The sequence below is a fragment of the Lagopus muta genome, chromosome 3 (assembly GCF_023343835.1).
Source record: "Lagopus muta isolate bLagMut1 chromosome 3, bLagMut1 primary, whole genome shotgun sequence".
Lineage (NCBI taxonomy): Eukaryota > Metazoa > Chordata > Aves > Galliformes > Phasianidae > Lagopus > Lagopus muta.
The window spans coordinates 61,868,366-61,884,934 of NC_064435.1; positions in this window are offsets into that span (position 1 = coordinate 61,868,366).

A 16,569-nucleotide genomic window follows, 5' to 3' on the forward strand; every position below is an offset into this window, starting at 1 on the left:
AGACAAAGGAGAAAGAATGTCCTATTTTCCCTTCTCTAGCCTAACTGCTTGTAATCAAGGTGATCATAACAGCATAGAAAACAAAGCAGCAGTACCAATATTTTACACCTTTCTGTTTGCAGAGATGGTGACAGTGGTTGCTGTGTTTTATTGGGAATATGATGCTTCTGGAGCACGTGCTGCAAATGCACCAACAAAATCTATTTTACCAAGGATGGCAGAGCCTAGGCAAAGCCCTTGACAATGGGTAACTTTGTCTTAGAGGTATCATACTTCCATATGTACACAGAGTAAGTAAGCACCTTTAAGTTATGTATTACAATAAACAGCAAACTTAATAACACCTGAAAAGAACTCTTTATGTAGTGGCAAATCCAGATACAGCTACTTCATGTCTAAAACTTCCTATAAGCACCTAAATATTTTTAGACTTTTTTTTCCTGATACAATCACAGAAATAAAAGGTGAAATTCTTGTTATTGACAGTGAATATACCTCAAACATTTTTTCAGTTACAGTTCAGTTACAACTTACAAGCCTACTGGTGAGGGTGGGAAATATGTCTCCTTGTTGACATTTAGTTATGCTTTTAAGCAGGGCTTCAGAATTCTTAAAACCACTCCAGTTATGCAAGTTAGCTGATGATAGTTGTTTCCACCACCACAGGATTGTTACAGAAGCTAGTAAGTAATGTATAAGCAGACACATTTATTTATTATTTACATAGAATCAAAGTGAAGGAAATCTCTTTTTTGTTTAAGAGGGCTATGAAAAAAAAACTATAAAAAAACAGCTTTGCTCTTGGTATTTGATGAACTCTAATCTTTGATTGTACATGATGATAAATCATGTGGCTAGTTTCAGTGTTCGGTCTGATTTACAAGATTCTTTTGAAGTGATAAATGCCTATCAGTCTGCAGTGTTACACTGTAAAACAGAAGATCTGAACATACCTGACCAAACAAATCTGTATTGTTTCTAATAGACAAGTAAGATGAAGGAAGTGAGAGATATTCTAAGTCAGAGTAGTGAAGTCACTGTATTATGTATAAAAAAGGTACTTTATTTTAAGACTGTCAAGTTTGAAAACATAAGTTAACAGAAAGTCACAAGTCATTCTTGAGACAAGTGCATGAAATCTAAAGAACAGATTCCATATGGTATCATATTTCAAGTTGTATGTCAATGACTTCATCAGAAAGTTATACCCTTCCAGTAGGAGAAATGATACCTTTGAAAACATGTGTGGCTGCATGTAAAAAGTAAGCTTGCCCTGTCTTCACAGAGAGCCAAGACACTTTCTGCTGAACAGGCAGACAGAAGAGAAAGAACAGATGTAATTATCAATCATATACTGTCATTAGCCCAGCTCTCAGGATTTGCAGGAGAAGAATATATACTGGTCAGTTATGGTACAAACCATAGCTACTTTCCTTATCGATTTCTTGTCTGCTGTATATAATGTAACACCATGAAGGCAAAATTAATCAAAATGTCTGATAATTTAGGCATTAGGATGGTTGTTAAATCCACATGTGTTTTCTTCCTCTTATGCAAATGGCACAAGTGAGATGGACTGAGACATAGAAATTGCACATATTTGTGTGAACATTAATCCTGCCCAAGTTTTTCTGGACTCTTTGGTAGAGTGGCCAGTGGATCTGCTGAAGAGTTCAGATTTGTTATTTCTGTGAACACAGAATGGTTACATACAATGTGAAAATGAGACTTCATACCACTTTTCAAAAGAATTCAAACCCACATCTCCACGATCCTGAAGGTGTGTACTAACATTAGACAGAGCTACACAAAGCAAATATTTAGCTAACTGTTTCTCCCCTGAGCTATTTCCTCTGTAGAAAAACATTTACATTTATCCTTATGTAGTACAATGTTGTGGATAATTATACATTGTTGAAGATAAAGATGTACCTGGAAAAACAAAGCTCAAAGCGCTTTTCTGCAGAAGTAGAAAAAATAATGCCAGTGTTTTAAGAGGCGTTTAAGTTCAGCATCTGTATTTATTTCCATCCTGGAAGGCAGTAAGAGAAGCTGCTAATTAGTTACTGAAGCTGATTACCAAGCTCCTTAAATGTGGATTAACAAATATTAGGGTTTTCTTTCTAAAGATAAAACTGAACTTTCTCATCTGAAAATACAGGATTCAGTTGCTTGAAGTCACTCTTCTGTCTCTGTCTTGTGTCTTCTGTATCCAGATTACTTCCTCTAGACACTAGCTCCCTAATATATTAATAGGGTCATTCTTAGATATTTTAAATTGTAAGCCTTATTTACTAACCCGTATATATATATATATATATATATATAACATGTAGTACTTGTATCTCACAAAAAGAACGAGAACCATCCATCTAATTCTTTCCAGGAAATCTCAAGGAAACACGAACAGTAAGATCCTAAGAGCTCCACTTGCATTCCAAGGTTTAGGAATCTACAAATTGTTACCAAAGGTAACAGCCAGTTCTCCAAGGTGAAAAAGTAATGGGGAAATGCTCCCTGGAAGTCCCTCAGCCAAACCACTTAATGATATAATGGGAGGAAACCGTAAATAACAATGGATAGGGTGATGGGTTGATGGTGGGACTGGATGATCTTAAGAGTTTTTTTTTCCAACATTAATTATCCTATGATTCTATATTACTAAAACTTTATCCAGCTACAGATGAACAAATTTATTTTGTTTGTGCAACTTTGCATTGATATTTTAAAACAAATTATTTTCTTTTGATTTGTTCTCACCAAGTAATAGTTGTGAATGCAAAATGTTTTGATAAGCACAAGGGCACACTGTTTCCTTGAAAGCAGTGAATAGATATTGCTAGACTGATGGCTTCAAATGCATACTGTCTCTTTAGGTTTGAGATGAATAGCCAGCATAAAACAATGGTGCAATATGTAAGTGGTCTGAAAAAAATAAATACTCCTTACTTATCAAAACATTGTGTTCACACTCATACATGAAGAGAACCTAAATAATTAGAAAGAGCTCAGAATTCTCCTTTCCAGAATGAAATGAAATTAATGTAGTAGTTCTGAATTCTAAGCTTTTGGAATTAAGAAGGGAAAAAATGATTTCAAACAAATGTCTGAGATTGCGTCCTGCACAAGCAACTTTCAGACTTGCAAGGACTGTTAAAATACTTGCTCATCAAAATAAAACAAATAAAATAAGCCATAGTAGTTCTGTTTAACAAAAGAACGACTTATGTATCAGTACTAACCAATGAGTTCAACTGCTTATACCATTTACAAACCAGAACATCCTTGACTGCCAAAGGCCTAAATCGTGAGGTCTCTGCTTAAAGGATTTGAGGTACTAACTTTCTCCTTCAATCACAGGGATATTTCCAAAGTTTATGTCCTGATAAAACAGAATGGTGAACATTGGTTCTTGTTAAAGCATAATTCCTCCTGGAGGCTCTCTATAACGGGAATCAACAAAGTTATGTAATACAAATGAAATAGATAAGGTTCTTCATTTTATTTTAAATGGGCTTGACTTGTTTCATAGCATTCATTCCAGTGGTTTCCAAACCACAACATAAGAAGCCTCTTAAACTTAGTAGATAGGGTACTGTTCCAATAAGTTTTTAATATGTATGTATCAAATAGATAAATTCTCAGTGCTAAAAGACTTCAGGAACAGAACATAAGGTAAATGTGGTGACTAGCAAACTTACATTTTTTTTGTTATTAATTTTAATATATAAATATATTTAAAAAATATATAGATGTTTAAGTACAATGCATATTTTTATGTATATGCACAAATATATGAAGACACATATATTTACATATATTTAACTTTAAGCTGCTGTTGATATGAATCATTGTATATTTGTAGTAGAGACTGCCTATAAAGAACTATGAAAGTTTCAAGGCCCATTTTCAGTGAAACAAAACTAAAGAAAATCTCTAAGCACAACTGTTTCCTCTATAGTGTTACTAGATTTGTATTTTCCATGTATGAAACAACTGGTATTGAGTAGTGTTTCAGAGTGCAGTGTATCTTCCTTTGCCTCCTTTCTTTTAGAACAAGCATTAGCAGAAGATAACTAGTGTCTCAAGCACTGTTTTGGTATAACAGAAAAGCACATCTGGAACATAAGTTTCTGAAGGTGAGAATGCAGTCTGTCAGGTGTAAAGGAGATCCTGTCCACCTATCCTCTGTGTTGCAGGTGCCAAGCAACTAAAACCTCTATGTCTCCTGGCTGGGAAAACTCCAAGTATTCCTGGGATCTGCTGGAAAGTCATCTGTTTCCTGTCACCACTCAACAGAATCACAGAATCACAGAATTGTAGGGGTTGGAAGGGACCTCCAGAGATCATTGAGTCCAACCCCCCTGCCAAAGCAGGTTCCCTACTCCAGGTCGCACAGGTAGGCGTCCAGGCGAGACTTGAATATCTCCAGAGATCTCCATCTCTCTGAATGAATCTCCATATCTCTGAATATCTCCACCACCTCCCTGGGCAGCCTGTTCCAGTGCTCTGTCACCCTCACCGTAAAGAAATTCTTGCACACATTTCGTGTGAAACTTCCTATGCTGCAGCTTATGTCCGTTTCCTTGTCCTGTCTCCACGTACCACTGAAAAGAGACTGGCCTCACCACTATGGCCCCCACACCTCAGATATTTATAAACCTGGATCAGGTCCCCTCTCAGTCTTCTTTTCTTGAGGCTGAACAGACCCAGTTCACTCAGCCTTTCCTCATAGGGGAGATGCTCCAGGCCCTTCACCATTTTTGTGGCCCTCCACTGGACTCTTTCCAAGAGGTCCCTGTCTTTTTTGTACTGGGGAGCCCAGAATTGGACACAGTACTCCAGATGAGGCCTTACAGAGTAAGGGATAGGATCACCTCCCTCGACCTGCTGGATGTGCTCTTTTTAATGGACCCTAGAATGCCATTGGCTTTTTTGGCCACGAGGGCACACTGCTGGCTCATGGCCAACCTGTCGTCCACCAGGATGCCCAGGTCCCTCTCTGCAGATCTCCTCTCCAGCAGCGCATCCCCCAGCCTGTACTGGTGCATGCAATTATTCCTCCCCAGATGCAAGACTCTACACTTGCTTTTGTTGAACCTCATCTGGTTTCTTATTGCCCAGCTCTCCAGCCTGTCCAGGCGTATCAACCAATCCTCCCAACTTTGTATCATCAGCAAACTTAGAACCATAAATGTATTTATCTCCTAATATTTTATGTATTTATTTTTTAAAATGTTAGGACATGATTAAATCCAACCTTATTACTAAAGAAACTGCAGAGAAACACTCCAGTTTTTGTTTCCTGGCTGGATTTTAGGTGACCTTTCCCAAGACATTTCAAATGTCTTATTTATAGTTCCTTGGGATGAAGCATCATTCACTCTTTTGTGCTGTTCCCTTCCCGGTATAGGGTATTTTCATATCTGTTCAAGAAGATGGTTAGCATGCATTAGAAAAGTAAAGCAGTAGCTTTTAGTGAGTGGTAGGAAGTAGTAGAAAAGTTTATTTAAAAAACAATACTCTGTTGTTTGCTCCAAAAGTAATGCCTCCCATTTATTTTTATGGAATCTACAACAGCTACAAAGAGCAAAATAACACTGTTTGGTAGAGGAAATTTTCAACTACAAAAAAAAAATTTTCAACATAATCACCACCCTTAGCCATGCATTTTTGCCAGTGATGTGCAAGATCCTGCATGTCACACTTGAAAATACCTGTATGGCTGTCCAGAACGTGGCTGGTCTTTCACAACACTGCTGAGATGCACCACCCACTGCCTCACTGTGCTCACATTCACTGTTTAGTCTCTAGCAGTGTTCAGCAAGCATCAATGAATGTCAATGTCAATGGGTGCCATTTTTTTCACATGGAGGAAATCAGTGACACACTTTTACTTCCTACACACTTCCATGTCAGACACCATTGTGTCAGACTGCCCCTCTACTGCTGTCACACAGCAACAAACTATAATGGAATACTGTCAGGAAGGTTCAACCTCAACTGCCTTACCAACAACAGCTGCCTCTGAGATTGTGGGCCAAAAAATAAAGTAGGAGACTTCTCTTTTGGAGCAGCTCTCATATGTTTTTTCTGTATTTAGAAAGCATGAACCAAATCAAGTCCTGGATCACAAGCATAAGGTATGAGATTTTGGTAAGCATGGAATTCAGTTGCTTTACACACAGACATGGCTATTTTCAGTATTCTTCTGGAATGGAAGTGGTTCCATGCCTGCAGAATTGGATTTGGTTCCTAGCTGAGGTGGAATGTTGGCTCAGCCAGTAATTTCTGGAACCACGCAGAAAAGGAGTTTTGAATAGTAGAACCATTAAAAAAAATTATTTTCTCATAGGGTATAGTTTAATGTATTTGTTGCTATTTGGGTAAATCATCTCCTTCAACAAATTCAGGAGAAAATAAAGAAAAGGAAATTTGTATCCACATTTAACAGTCTAGCTCAGTCCAGAACTCATTCCTGTGGTCAGAAGGTGCATATCTAATTACAAAATAAAATAAAATCCACATTTTTTTTTTCTTCTGGAAAGAAAACATATGAATAATATTGCAAATACAAAAATTCTTATTACAACATTAGCGTTTATCAGAATACCATCATTTTAAAGCAGTTATATGCATTTAATACATAACATTTCTTTACACTGCTGGTGTGTTTTTCATCAGCCATAGATAAATAAGAATCAAGCCTTGAGTAGAAACAGTAATTTGTAAATTGCTTAAATAAAATTTTCTAACTCGGCAGGGTAGAGAAAATTCAATATCCACCTTCCTATGCCTGAAAATGAATTTCAGTACTTTATCCAAACTGAGAAAATTATCTGTAGTAAGAAATAACTAAATAATTGCCAGCTAAATTGGGAATAAATCCAAGAATTAAGAAACATGCTTTAGTTGAATCATTTATTTTGTCTATGGATAGATCTATTATTTGAAAGGAATTTCCTTTCTTCATTTAGTTGATTGCTTTTGTGAAATCTCAAAAGCAGTGCTCAGTTGTGAATATGGTAATACTTAGCAATATTTCCCATGAACCTTAAATTGCATATAACATAATCCATCTCTTGTGGGATAAAGTCTGCATTTTTTAAATTTTTTCTAGAAAAATGTCATTGGCTGAGTTGAAGAAGTGCACATAAATAGCACAGCAATCCAGTAATGCAGAAATGTGAAAGACCAAATTGATATTACTCTTCATTTTATGTATTATTGCATTTTGTTTTGCAATAACTGAATCCCTTAACATTTGCTTTTAGAGTTAAAAAAGACAGTCTGTTACAAATTAGATCGCCATACTTCAATTTTCATCTGCATTTAACCAGAAAGTGAAATATTGTCTAACGTTTTTCCACTTCGGATTCTCTTCCTTTCTAATCTGTTGTTCTTTATATATTGCCCTTCTCTCTTTTACATTTGTACTGGTAAGTCTCCCCTCCCATAAAAAAAGAAATGTTAACATCATGCAGTTTAGACATACTAGCGTTTAAGAAATCATTTCTCAAAAATGTGTACAATGCCGAAGATGTTCCACTTCATATAGGTCATGAGATACTGATGCAATGAAAATCAGTGACCTCATCTAAAAAGCAAATAAAAACTTGGCATAAATCTAAAATCTCCAATAAATGATCTCCTATCATTAAGAAGGAACTATGTGGCTCAATTTTGACCTCTATAACCTAAAAAATTCCAGAGAATAAAGAATCATTATTTTTGAAAATATTAAGAATGGTGGAATACAGAAGTTGCAGATGTTGTGAGCTGGGTGTATACGTCAGTGCACAGTTTATGTGTAACTCATCATGAATATTGATCCTGTGGTTTGAAATGCACAAGAGAGGCGACTCTTTAAAGATTTTGATTAGCCAGTCTTTTCATGTACAGATAGTAAGAAGAAAGCAGAAGCATAGATTCTAGTAACTTAACAGGAGAAATGACTAAAAATCGATAACTTGAAAATATACAATAGCAATGGTGTCTGTTTCCAGTAGCAGGATTCTGTCCTTATTGTAAGATACCCATTTTTTCATCCACAGAATGTAGTTCAACACAGTGAATGGACTTTCTGTCTCTATCTCCATTTTGAAATGTGATCAAAGTGCAAAAATATTCTTGAGAACTGTGAGCCTCTTAATTAGTCAACACTTAGATTACATCTTTATCTCCGCATGAGAAACAAACTTCATAGGTGTTTTGATTTTTTTTTATTTACTCTTTTAATAAGCTAAGTGTTCTATTGAAAATCTACCTGCAGAACAGACAGGCTTAATAATGAAACAATTTAATGGTGAAAGTAAAGGCTACAATTTATCAGTAAACTAAATGTATTTCCAAGGGTTTGTTATTTTAGTTACTTTTTCCAGGTCCCAGACCCAGCAAAGCATTGTGCATAAAAACAGTCTTACCTTTAAATATTAAAGCTTTCTACAATCTCAGTTAAATTAAGATCTCTGCATATTACTTTAAACATACCAAGATTTAATGATAAGCTTTCAGTAAGTTACTAAATTTTACTGAAAAGAATAAGTATAATTTGAAATAAGACACTGTGCATAGGTAGAGTTTTTTATTCAATAGAAAAAGAAGATTTTTTTTTCATCTCAAATAGAAAGCAAAACAATTCTGAAGATAGTATATTAAGAAATCTCATAGCAAAAGTTGTGTGTTTCATGAGTTGTGAAAGTCATGAACATTGAGAGCATCAGCTTGGCTAGAATTCTTGCTGGTCTACATAACTGTAGAAACCACAGGTCTAAGGAAAGAAAAAGAGAATCTTGAATACAGAAGTTATGCTTTTTTTCCCAAGGCTGAATGATGACTTTTGCTTTGTGATTAGGATCATGCAAAAAAGCCCTATGCTGTAAATAACTATATTTCACTAACAGTTTACTACCTGGGTACAGCAGTTAATTAACAGATTTTTCAAGAGGTGGACTCTCAGCAAAATATCCTTGACAGATAACTGTTCCTAAGAAAGACATAGACACAGCTATAAATCATTTATTTAAAACAGTAACTGGAAGTTTTGCTTGTCAGATTCTTAAAAGCATAGAAGTGTTTCCTTGAACTTTTGCCTTACTTTGGCTGCCAATATATTACTAGCACCTGGGAGAAGCCTCAGGCTCAAACAGTCAGAAACACATGAAGTTCCATTTTGCTTTAATAAGACTCTCCTTCCTGTATTAGACTTTGTTGTATTATTTAATTTATTCTACTACTAAAGCTTAAAAAATGAAAGTCTGGCTTACCTTCAGAAGGCACTTGAACTTAGGTTTATAGTAAAAAATGCTCCCATTATAAAAGCTAGACCAGAATTTACTAGCTTTTCTAATTCTTGTTGAGCCATCCTCAGTTCTGCAAATACTGTGAGTAAAATAAATAAATGACTTCCATTGCAAAGAACAGCAAATGTAAATGTCATTGTGAGGAGATAGCACATATTTGTTTCTGATTTGTAATGAATTTGACTATTTCTGATGGATATGGAATAGTGAGGTAAGGTAGTTCATTTTTAAGGTCAGCTAGTCCATAGCCTTTTACTGACAAGGTTGGAGGTCATAATATTCTCTGTACTGATGGCTTATGGAAGTACTTTTGGACTAATACAAAGGAGGAATAATGCAGTACACCCATGGCATAAATATACAGAAATGTTCGACTAACTGAATATCCCTGTCTGTAAAAACACAGAGGTACACTAGAACATGTTTTTTATTTGCTTCCTTCAGGAAGGAGAGGAAACAGGAAGAAATAAAGGAAAAAATATGGGCTCATTACTGCAATGCTTCTGACTTAAGGTTTGATTTAATTTCCTATTTTGTGCAGTGTGGCTCCTGTTTTGTATGAATAACTTAGCACATCTCTTCAAATCTTATGAGTTCAAATTTAAAGGCAAAATTCATTGAGATCTCATTTAAGAAATAATAGTTTGAACTTTGTGGAACTCTTCTAAGTGAACTACACAACCTTTTGGCTTTTCCAGTTACTGTCTCACTGACTTTCAAATATATATTGCAAGAAATTAGAATGTGGTTATAAAAAGTACTAGTTTTTTGTTTGTTTGTTTGCTTGTTTGTTTTTTCTCTTTTTTTTTTTTTTTTTTCCCCACCATGTTATTTCAATAGCCCTTTACCTAAATGGCCACTACTTCCAACAACTAATAATCACATTTTGGCCAATTAACAGAGTAGAACTGGTTGTGTTCAGATAATTCCAGCATCAGTAGTAATCTGACTGGCTATGGCACTCATTTTTCCAATGACATTCAAGTTACAGGCTGTTGTGGGGAAACAGCAAATCTCTTTTCTAGAATTTACAATTATATATTTGAACTTTCAAGGCTGCCAAAATATGACACAGTCACAGTGTAGTCTAAGTTCTCAGAATATGTAACAAACATGTTTTCTTTTCTGGCAGCTCATAGATCAAAGATTGTAATGGCTTTTCCATTATAAAACTTGTAAAAGTTTGGCATCATGTGAGTGTCACAAGCCTTTAAAAGAAAGAAAAAAACACATCCTGTAATGCTATTGTAGGCAGCCATAAGCATCACCATTGAGATTACTATTAGAATGTAAACTTCCTGTACCCTACTTCAGAATGCCAACAATTGAATTACTTATTACTTTCATGCATACCCAGCTGCATAAAAGGATGTTAAACTACCCATAAGAATCAGCAATAAAATATTTAAGATGAATTTATTCTCTTGACAGCTGAGAGACAGCATGTGATCTAATGACTAATATGTCTGTTTGGAAGTCAAGTCTCTTATTTTCTTCTTGGTTGGAACTTTGTATTTGCTTGCTTATAGTAAAAGGCAATTGATTTCTGAGCATCTAGGGATGTATATCTTGGTGGAAAGGAGAAGTAAGAGATGAGATACGACATGACAGGATGCATAGACAAGTTTGAAGACATGAACAGGCTGTATTGAGAATAAACCACTCAGAAGTACTGGTCTTGTCTTTTTTAAGTCTTAGTTAAAAAATTAAAATTGTTTCTAAAATGACAGGAAAGAGGATAAGGGGATACCTATATGACTCATGCTTGACTAGGAGGGATGTATCTACTCTCTCAAATGAGTGGTCTTACTGGATGTACCTTCACTGTATTCAAGAACAATTTCAGTATTTTCTTGAACTGGCTGCCACTTGATCCAGATGCATGTTTCTACTGATGACTGTAGCAGTTCCTCCCAGACCACTTGATGATGAGAAAGAAACAGCATTACGGTTTATCAAGGGAGTAGGATTCTGTATGTGGGAAGAAAGCACATCAAAATACAGTCATTTGAGATAAACCATGAAAGTGTTTACCCACTCTTTGTGCTTCTTTATGGTTGAAATAATAGTAAAATAACTTAGTGGAATAATAGACTGTAAGACTTTCAAGTCTATTAAGCATTTTATGTTTCCTTGGGAACTTGCCCAACTTGACACTTTTAAGGATTTTTCTCAGTAACCTGCCATAGTTTATGTTGGATAAAGCAATTGCTTCCATACATGGAGTTAACATTACATATGTATGCTTCTAAATCACACTCATTCACATAGTTGTGGCTGCAAAACTTCATGTGAAAAATGTGCTTCAGTTTTTAATTACAATTCCTTGCTGTAAGGTTATGAAAAAGCAAACTCCACAATCACAAAGCCATTAGTGTTTTTATCCATGTCCCAGCAATGTCACTGTCAGATTCAGCAGCAGCAAACACGCCAGTTCCAGCAGGGATTTGATATATTCATATGACTGCCTAAGTAGACCTATTCTGTAGCATGCCTACATACAATGGTCTTCCCAGAAATTGGCACACCTTTTTGTTACTCCCTGTCATTGTTTCAAGACAAAGGACTCAGATGTAGGTATACTGAACTGTAAACACAATTTTCCTTGTAAATTTCATCGCCATTAAGATAAATGGGAAAAGATACGTAGCTTAGTCAAATTGAGATATTTCTCTGTTGAATTACTCCTTGTAGAATTTTTTTCCATAACTGCCGATTTTTATAAAAAGTTCTAGTAGTAGAGACAAGTAACATAATTCTCATAGATTATTCCATCAAAAAACCTAGAACACTGAAAGTTAAAGCAATTTCTATGAAGAAGCTTTAGATTTTTCTTTTAGCTGTAAATTTGTCCGCAAGTTCTGTGGCTTCTCCTTGAGGCCTCTAACTCTGTGCTCTGTGAGCCATTGCAAATTACAGCTGTAGCCAATCAGATAAATGAATGAATAATTTATCCTTGGAAAGGTTTAAACAAAGAGAATCAAAAACATAAATAGGCCCATCAATCCCACAGCACTAATAATACCCACCAGAAGCCCTTTTGTGATTGGTCAAAATGAGAGATCACTGCAAAAATACAGTGGTGAGAATGCAGGTGTCACCTGGCAGCCTATCCTCACAGTTATGAGGAAGCTCAACCTTGACTGTCATGTAGAAGGCTCAAACTCTTTCACTGCAAGAGATTTAAACATTGTGCTTCTGGGATACTTCCAGTAGCACCTCTGGATGCAAATCTCTTCTGATTTTTGTGATACAAATCCATACATCTTTCTTTTCACAGCTTGTTGGCCATGGACCATAAATCCCATGTTGTCAGAAGCTTAGTCCTACAGATTGTGTCTGTTGGTAGTAATTAATGAGAAAACGAATTTTGACTTTGTAACTGCTGAGAATCTTGAACATTAAAATTCCTAAATGATCACTAAAGAAAGGCATTTGGTAGAAAAATAGGAGTTTAATATAACTCGTGAAGTGTAAATCTGGGACAGCAAGTGGATATTTTTGGAGGAAATGAAACAAAGAAAGGAGGAAGAAGAAACAGATTTCTGCACAAGATATCTTGCATCAGCCATCACAGAAGCCTCTGTGTGTAGAAGAGATCCTATAATCTGCAGGACTCTTGTCTGGTAACTCTCTCTTACCTTGTTCATATATTGTGAGCACAAGAGTACAGCTATGTGTTAGGACAACTTCTAACATGTTCATGTGATTTTGATGACAAAGCCCATTAATTTTAAGAGAATGAAGCATAACCAAAAAGTTTCTGATACTGTTTCTCCACTGAGCAAAGAGAGAGACATTTCTGCTCTAAGCCCGTAGAAAGGAAGGGTTTGTATTAGTTATTCCTTAAAAAAAAAAACGAACTGTTTTGAGCCTGCATGCATGGATGATCTTTATCACTGCTCTACTTTAACTTTGTTGAAGAGTAGCGGGGCAACACATTGGAAAAGATGGGCATTCGAGTAACTGTGTTCAGACTAGTAAAGAAGTCCACACATTAGGAACATAGACATGATTTCTGCTGTCAGGCCTCATGAAGCCTCAGCCAGCTATTAGATTCATTATCTTTTGACCTCACCATCCACATAGAAGAGACAATGCAGATACATCTGAAGTCATCTGAAGTTTCCCTTGCTTCTGCCACAAAAATGTGCTGCTGTGGCTATCAGCAGAAAGGATAGAGCATTGCATATGCAAGGAGTCAAATCTACAACAGATTATGAGATGAAGATTCCTTTTCTAAAAACATACATATGTGAGTGAAGAAATTAAGAATTTTTATGTTGTACACAAAAAATTTCATGCATATGTGGAAATAAATGATAATCTCAACTTCTGGAAATCACATAAATTTTAAGAGCTCAAACCAAATCCACAGTATCACAGAACCATGGGGACTGGAAAGGACATCTGGAAATCATCTAGGTTCCCTAAGGTAGGATGCATAGGAAAGCAACCAGGTGACTTTTGAATATCTCCAGAGACGGAGACTCCACAGTCTCTCTGGACAGGCTGTTCCTATGCTCTTTTGCCCACAAAGTAATGATTTTTTTTTTAAACTTGTATGGAACCTCCTGTATTCAATTTTCTGTTTGTTGCCTCTTGTTCTGTCACTGGGCACAACCAAAAAGAGCTTGGCCCCATTTCTTCAACACTTGCTCTTTAGATATTTATAAGTGTTGATAAGTTCCTCTCTCAGTTTTTGATCCAAGTTGAACAGTTCATGGTCTCTCAGCCTTTCCTCATAAGGAAAATGCTCCAGGCCCCTAACTGTCTTTGTGTCCCTACAGTGTACTCTCTGTAGAAGATCCCTGTCCTTCTCTTACTGGGGAGCACAAAACTGCACACTGTACTCCATACATGGCCTCACCAGGACAGAGGACAAGGTGAGGATTACCTCCCTTGACCTGTTGGCCACACACTATTTAATGCACCTAAGAATGCCATTGGCCTTCTTGGCCATAAGGACACACTGCTGGCTGATGGCCAACCTGTTGTTCATCACGACACCCAGAGCCTTCTCTGCAGAGCTGCTTTCTATCATGTCAGCCCCTAACCTGATACATGCGGTTATTCCCTTGTATGTCTTTTACTATGTACAACCCTGCAGTAAGTTTATAAGCTTCAGTTATTACAAGAGTAACAACAGTAAGAACCAAAAGAAGATCTGAAATGAAGGATTACATCATGTTGACTGCCTTTCCCTCATCACCACACATTCTGAAATTTGTTAAATCATTCCTGCCCTGTGAAATGTCCCCTGGGAAAGAAGCAGCAGGTAGTCGAGAGTCACTTTTGCCTTGGGGCAGGACCTGAGATCACCACTTTCTCCAGAAGGTAGCTTGAGGCTGTTTCCCTCCTTTTAAGACTTCAACCAGAGCTATTCCTGTTCTACAGCTCCCTCACCATACAACAGGTACATACATCTGTGGTGAACTATACCTGGTGAACTATAACACATAAGCTTAAACAGAGCTGGCTTCAGGCTGTCAGAGTAGGAGAGCTGGAGGGGATCTGACCTGAATGGCTGTCTGCCTTAACTAATTCACAGCTGTTTGATGTGAGTGTTTTCCCAGACTGTATCTTGGTAAGAGCAGATATGGGTAAGATAAGGGTTTCCCTTCCTCCTGTTTCAGTCTTCATGTCCCAACCCTCAAAAACAGAAAAAAATAACTAAAAAACCAGGACCCCCCCTCCCATCCAAAACAAACAAGCACCAAACCTTGGTAGGAAAGAGGCAGAGGTATATCAGTCAAAAAAGAGTTGTATTCATTCTGGATTGGCCCCTGCACTCTGTCTGACTGGGAAAGAGTAGATGTTTAGTAGATGATAGAGTTGATCTACTAGAGTAGATGTCACTTGGAACCTCCATTCTGGAACACTTCTGTAACTAGCATCCACAGTGAAGACTCAGGCTTCAAAACTGTGGTTTTAATTTTGCCAAGCTCTGAAAGCCTCTCTGTATTATGTGACATTGGATGCCAGCTGTTGAGCTGGCAGCACCTTTTAAGCTGGAAGCAAAAGCACTACTAATAGTACTAGTAGCAAGAAAATAAAGGTTATGTATGTCTTCTTTCGTGAAACCTCAGTGCTTCAGTGAAATAAGGTTTGGGGTCTTTGGAATCTTTCCGATTCCTAGGAAGACTAAACATAAAGCTCAGCTACAACTTCCCAGAAGGGCTTTTCAATAACACCTGGCACCAAAATCATTCTTTTGAGTTTTGTTTGTTTGTTTTGTTTGTTTTTTGTTTATATTAAGAAAAAAAGGTTTTGTATTACAGAACCAATTAATGCTTCAACTACACCCATTCTAGACCCTTAGAAATTTCTAGATTTTCTCTGAGACTCTATGATGGCCTCCTTTTCATTACTCTTGCTTTTTTTTTTTTTCCTTGTTCCTGTAGAGCACAAGTCTTTTCCTTTTTGCAAAGTTCTCATAGATCTTGCCTGCTGTAGAGGCGGGCAAAATGAGTAGTAGTTTCTGGTCTTGCATTTGTGAAAGTTATTTTCTGGAAATGTTTGAATTATACATACTCTCAGATTTGAAAGTCCAAAGAAAAAATTTCTGCCTGAGGAAAAAAAATAAATCTGTAAGTAGTAATGAGCAAGAAATGAATAATCATTTCAAACCACAAATTTGCTTGGGCAACTAAGAATCCAGAGAAACGTGAAGTATAAAGATATAGTGAAGTAAAATGTTTTCTCCTTCCTCTTTGATTCTCTATGAGATTGTTCTTCCTACAGCCCTGTTTAAAGATCCCACCACCACTTCTAAATGAACACTAAAATGCAAAAAATCTAAATGTTACAGTTTTGAAATTTCCTTCAATTTAAGAAAGAAAAGTTATATAAGAACACATCATATGGCTGTCACAGTGAGGTCTCATGCATGAACAGCTTCTACACAGCTACATACTGTAGAATACACTGAAAGGAAGTTGTGGTGGTGACAGTCATATCAAATATATCTTTTTAATGTAGATATTTAAAAATTAAGCATTTATGTTATCTATATTACCTTGACACTGTGACAATAGATTGGTTTTAGATTCTTTTTAATCAAAAGTAAATATTTTGGGGAGGAACATTTTTCTTTGCAGTGTCATTTAAATTTTATTTTTTAATTCCTTCAATATATTAAAATAACAAAAATTATTGTTTGGATTCAGAACTGTATCAGTGGTTACTGATAATAGTCTGTTGTAGTTTAAGTTTATATGAGGAAACTACATAAAAGTGGACACAAGAACACTCTTACAGTCCTGTG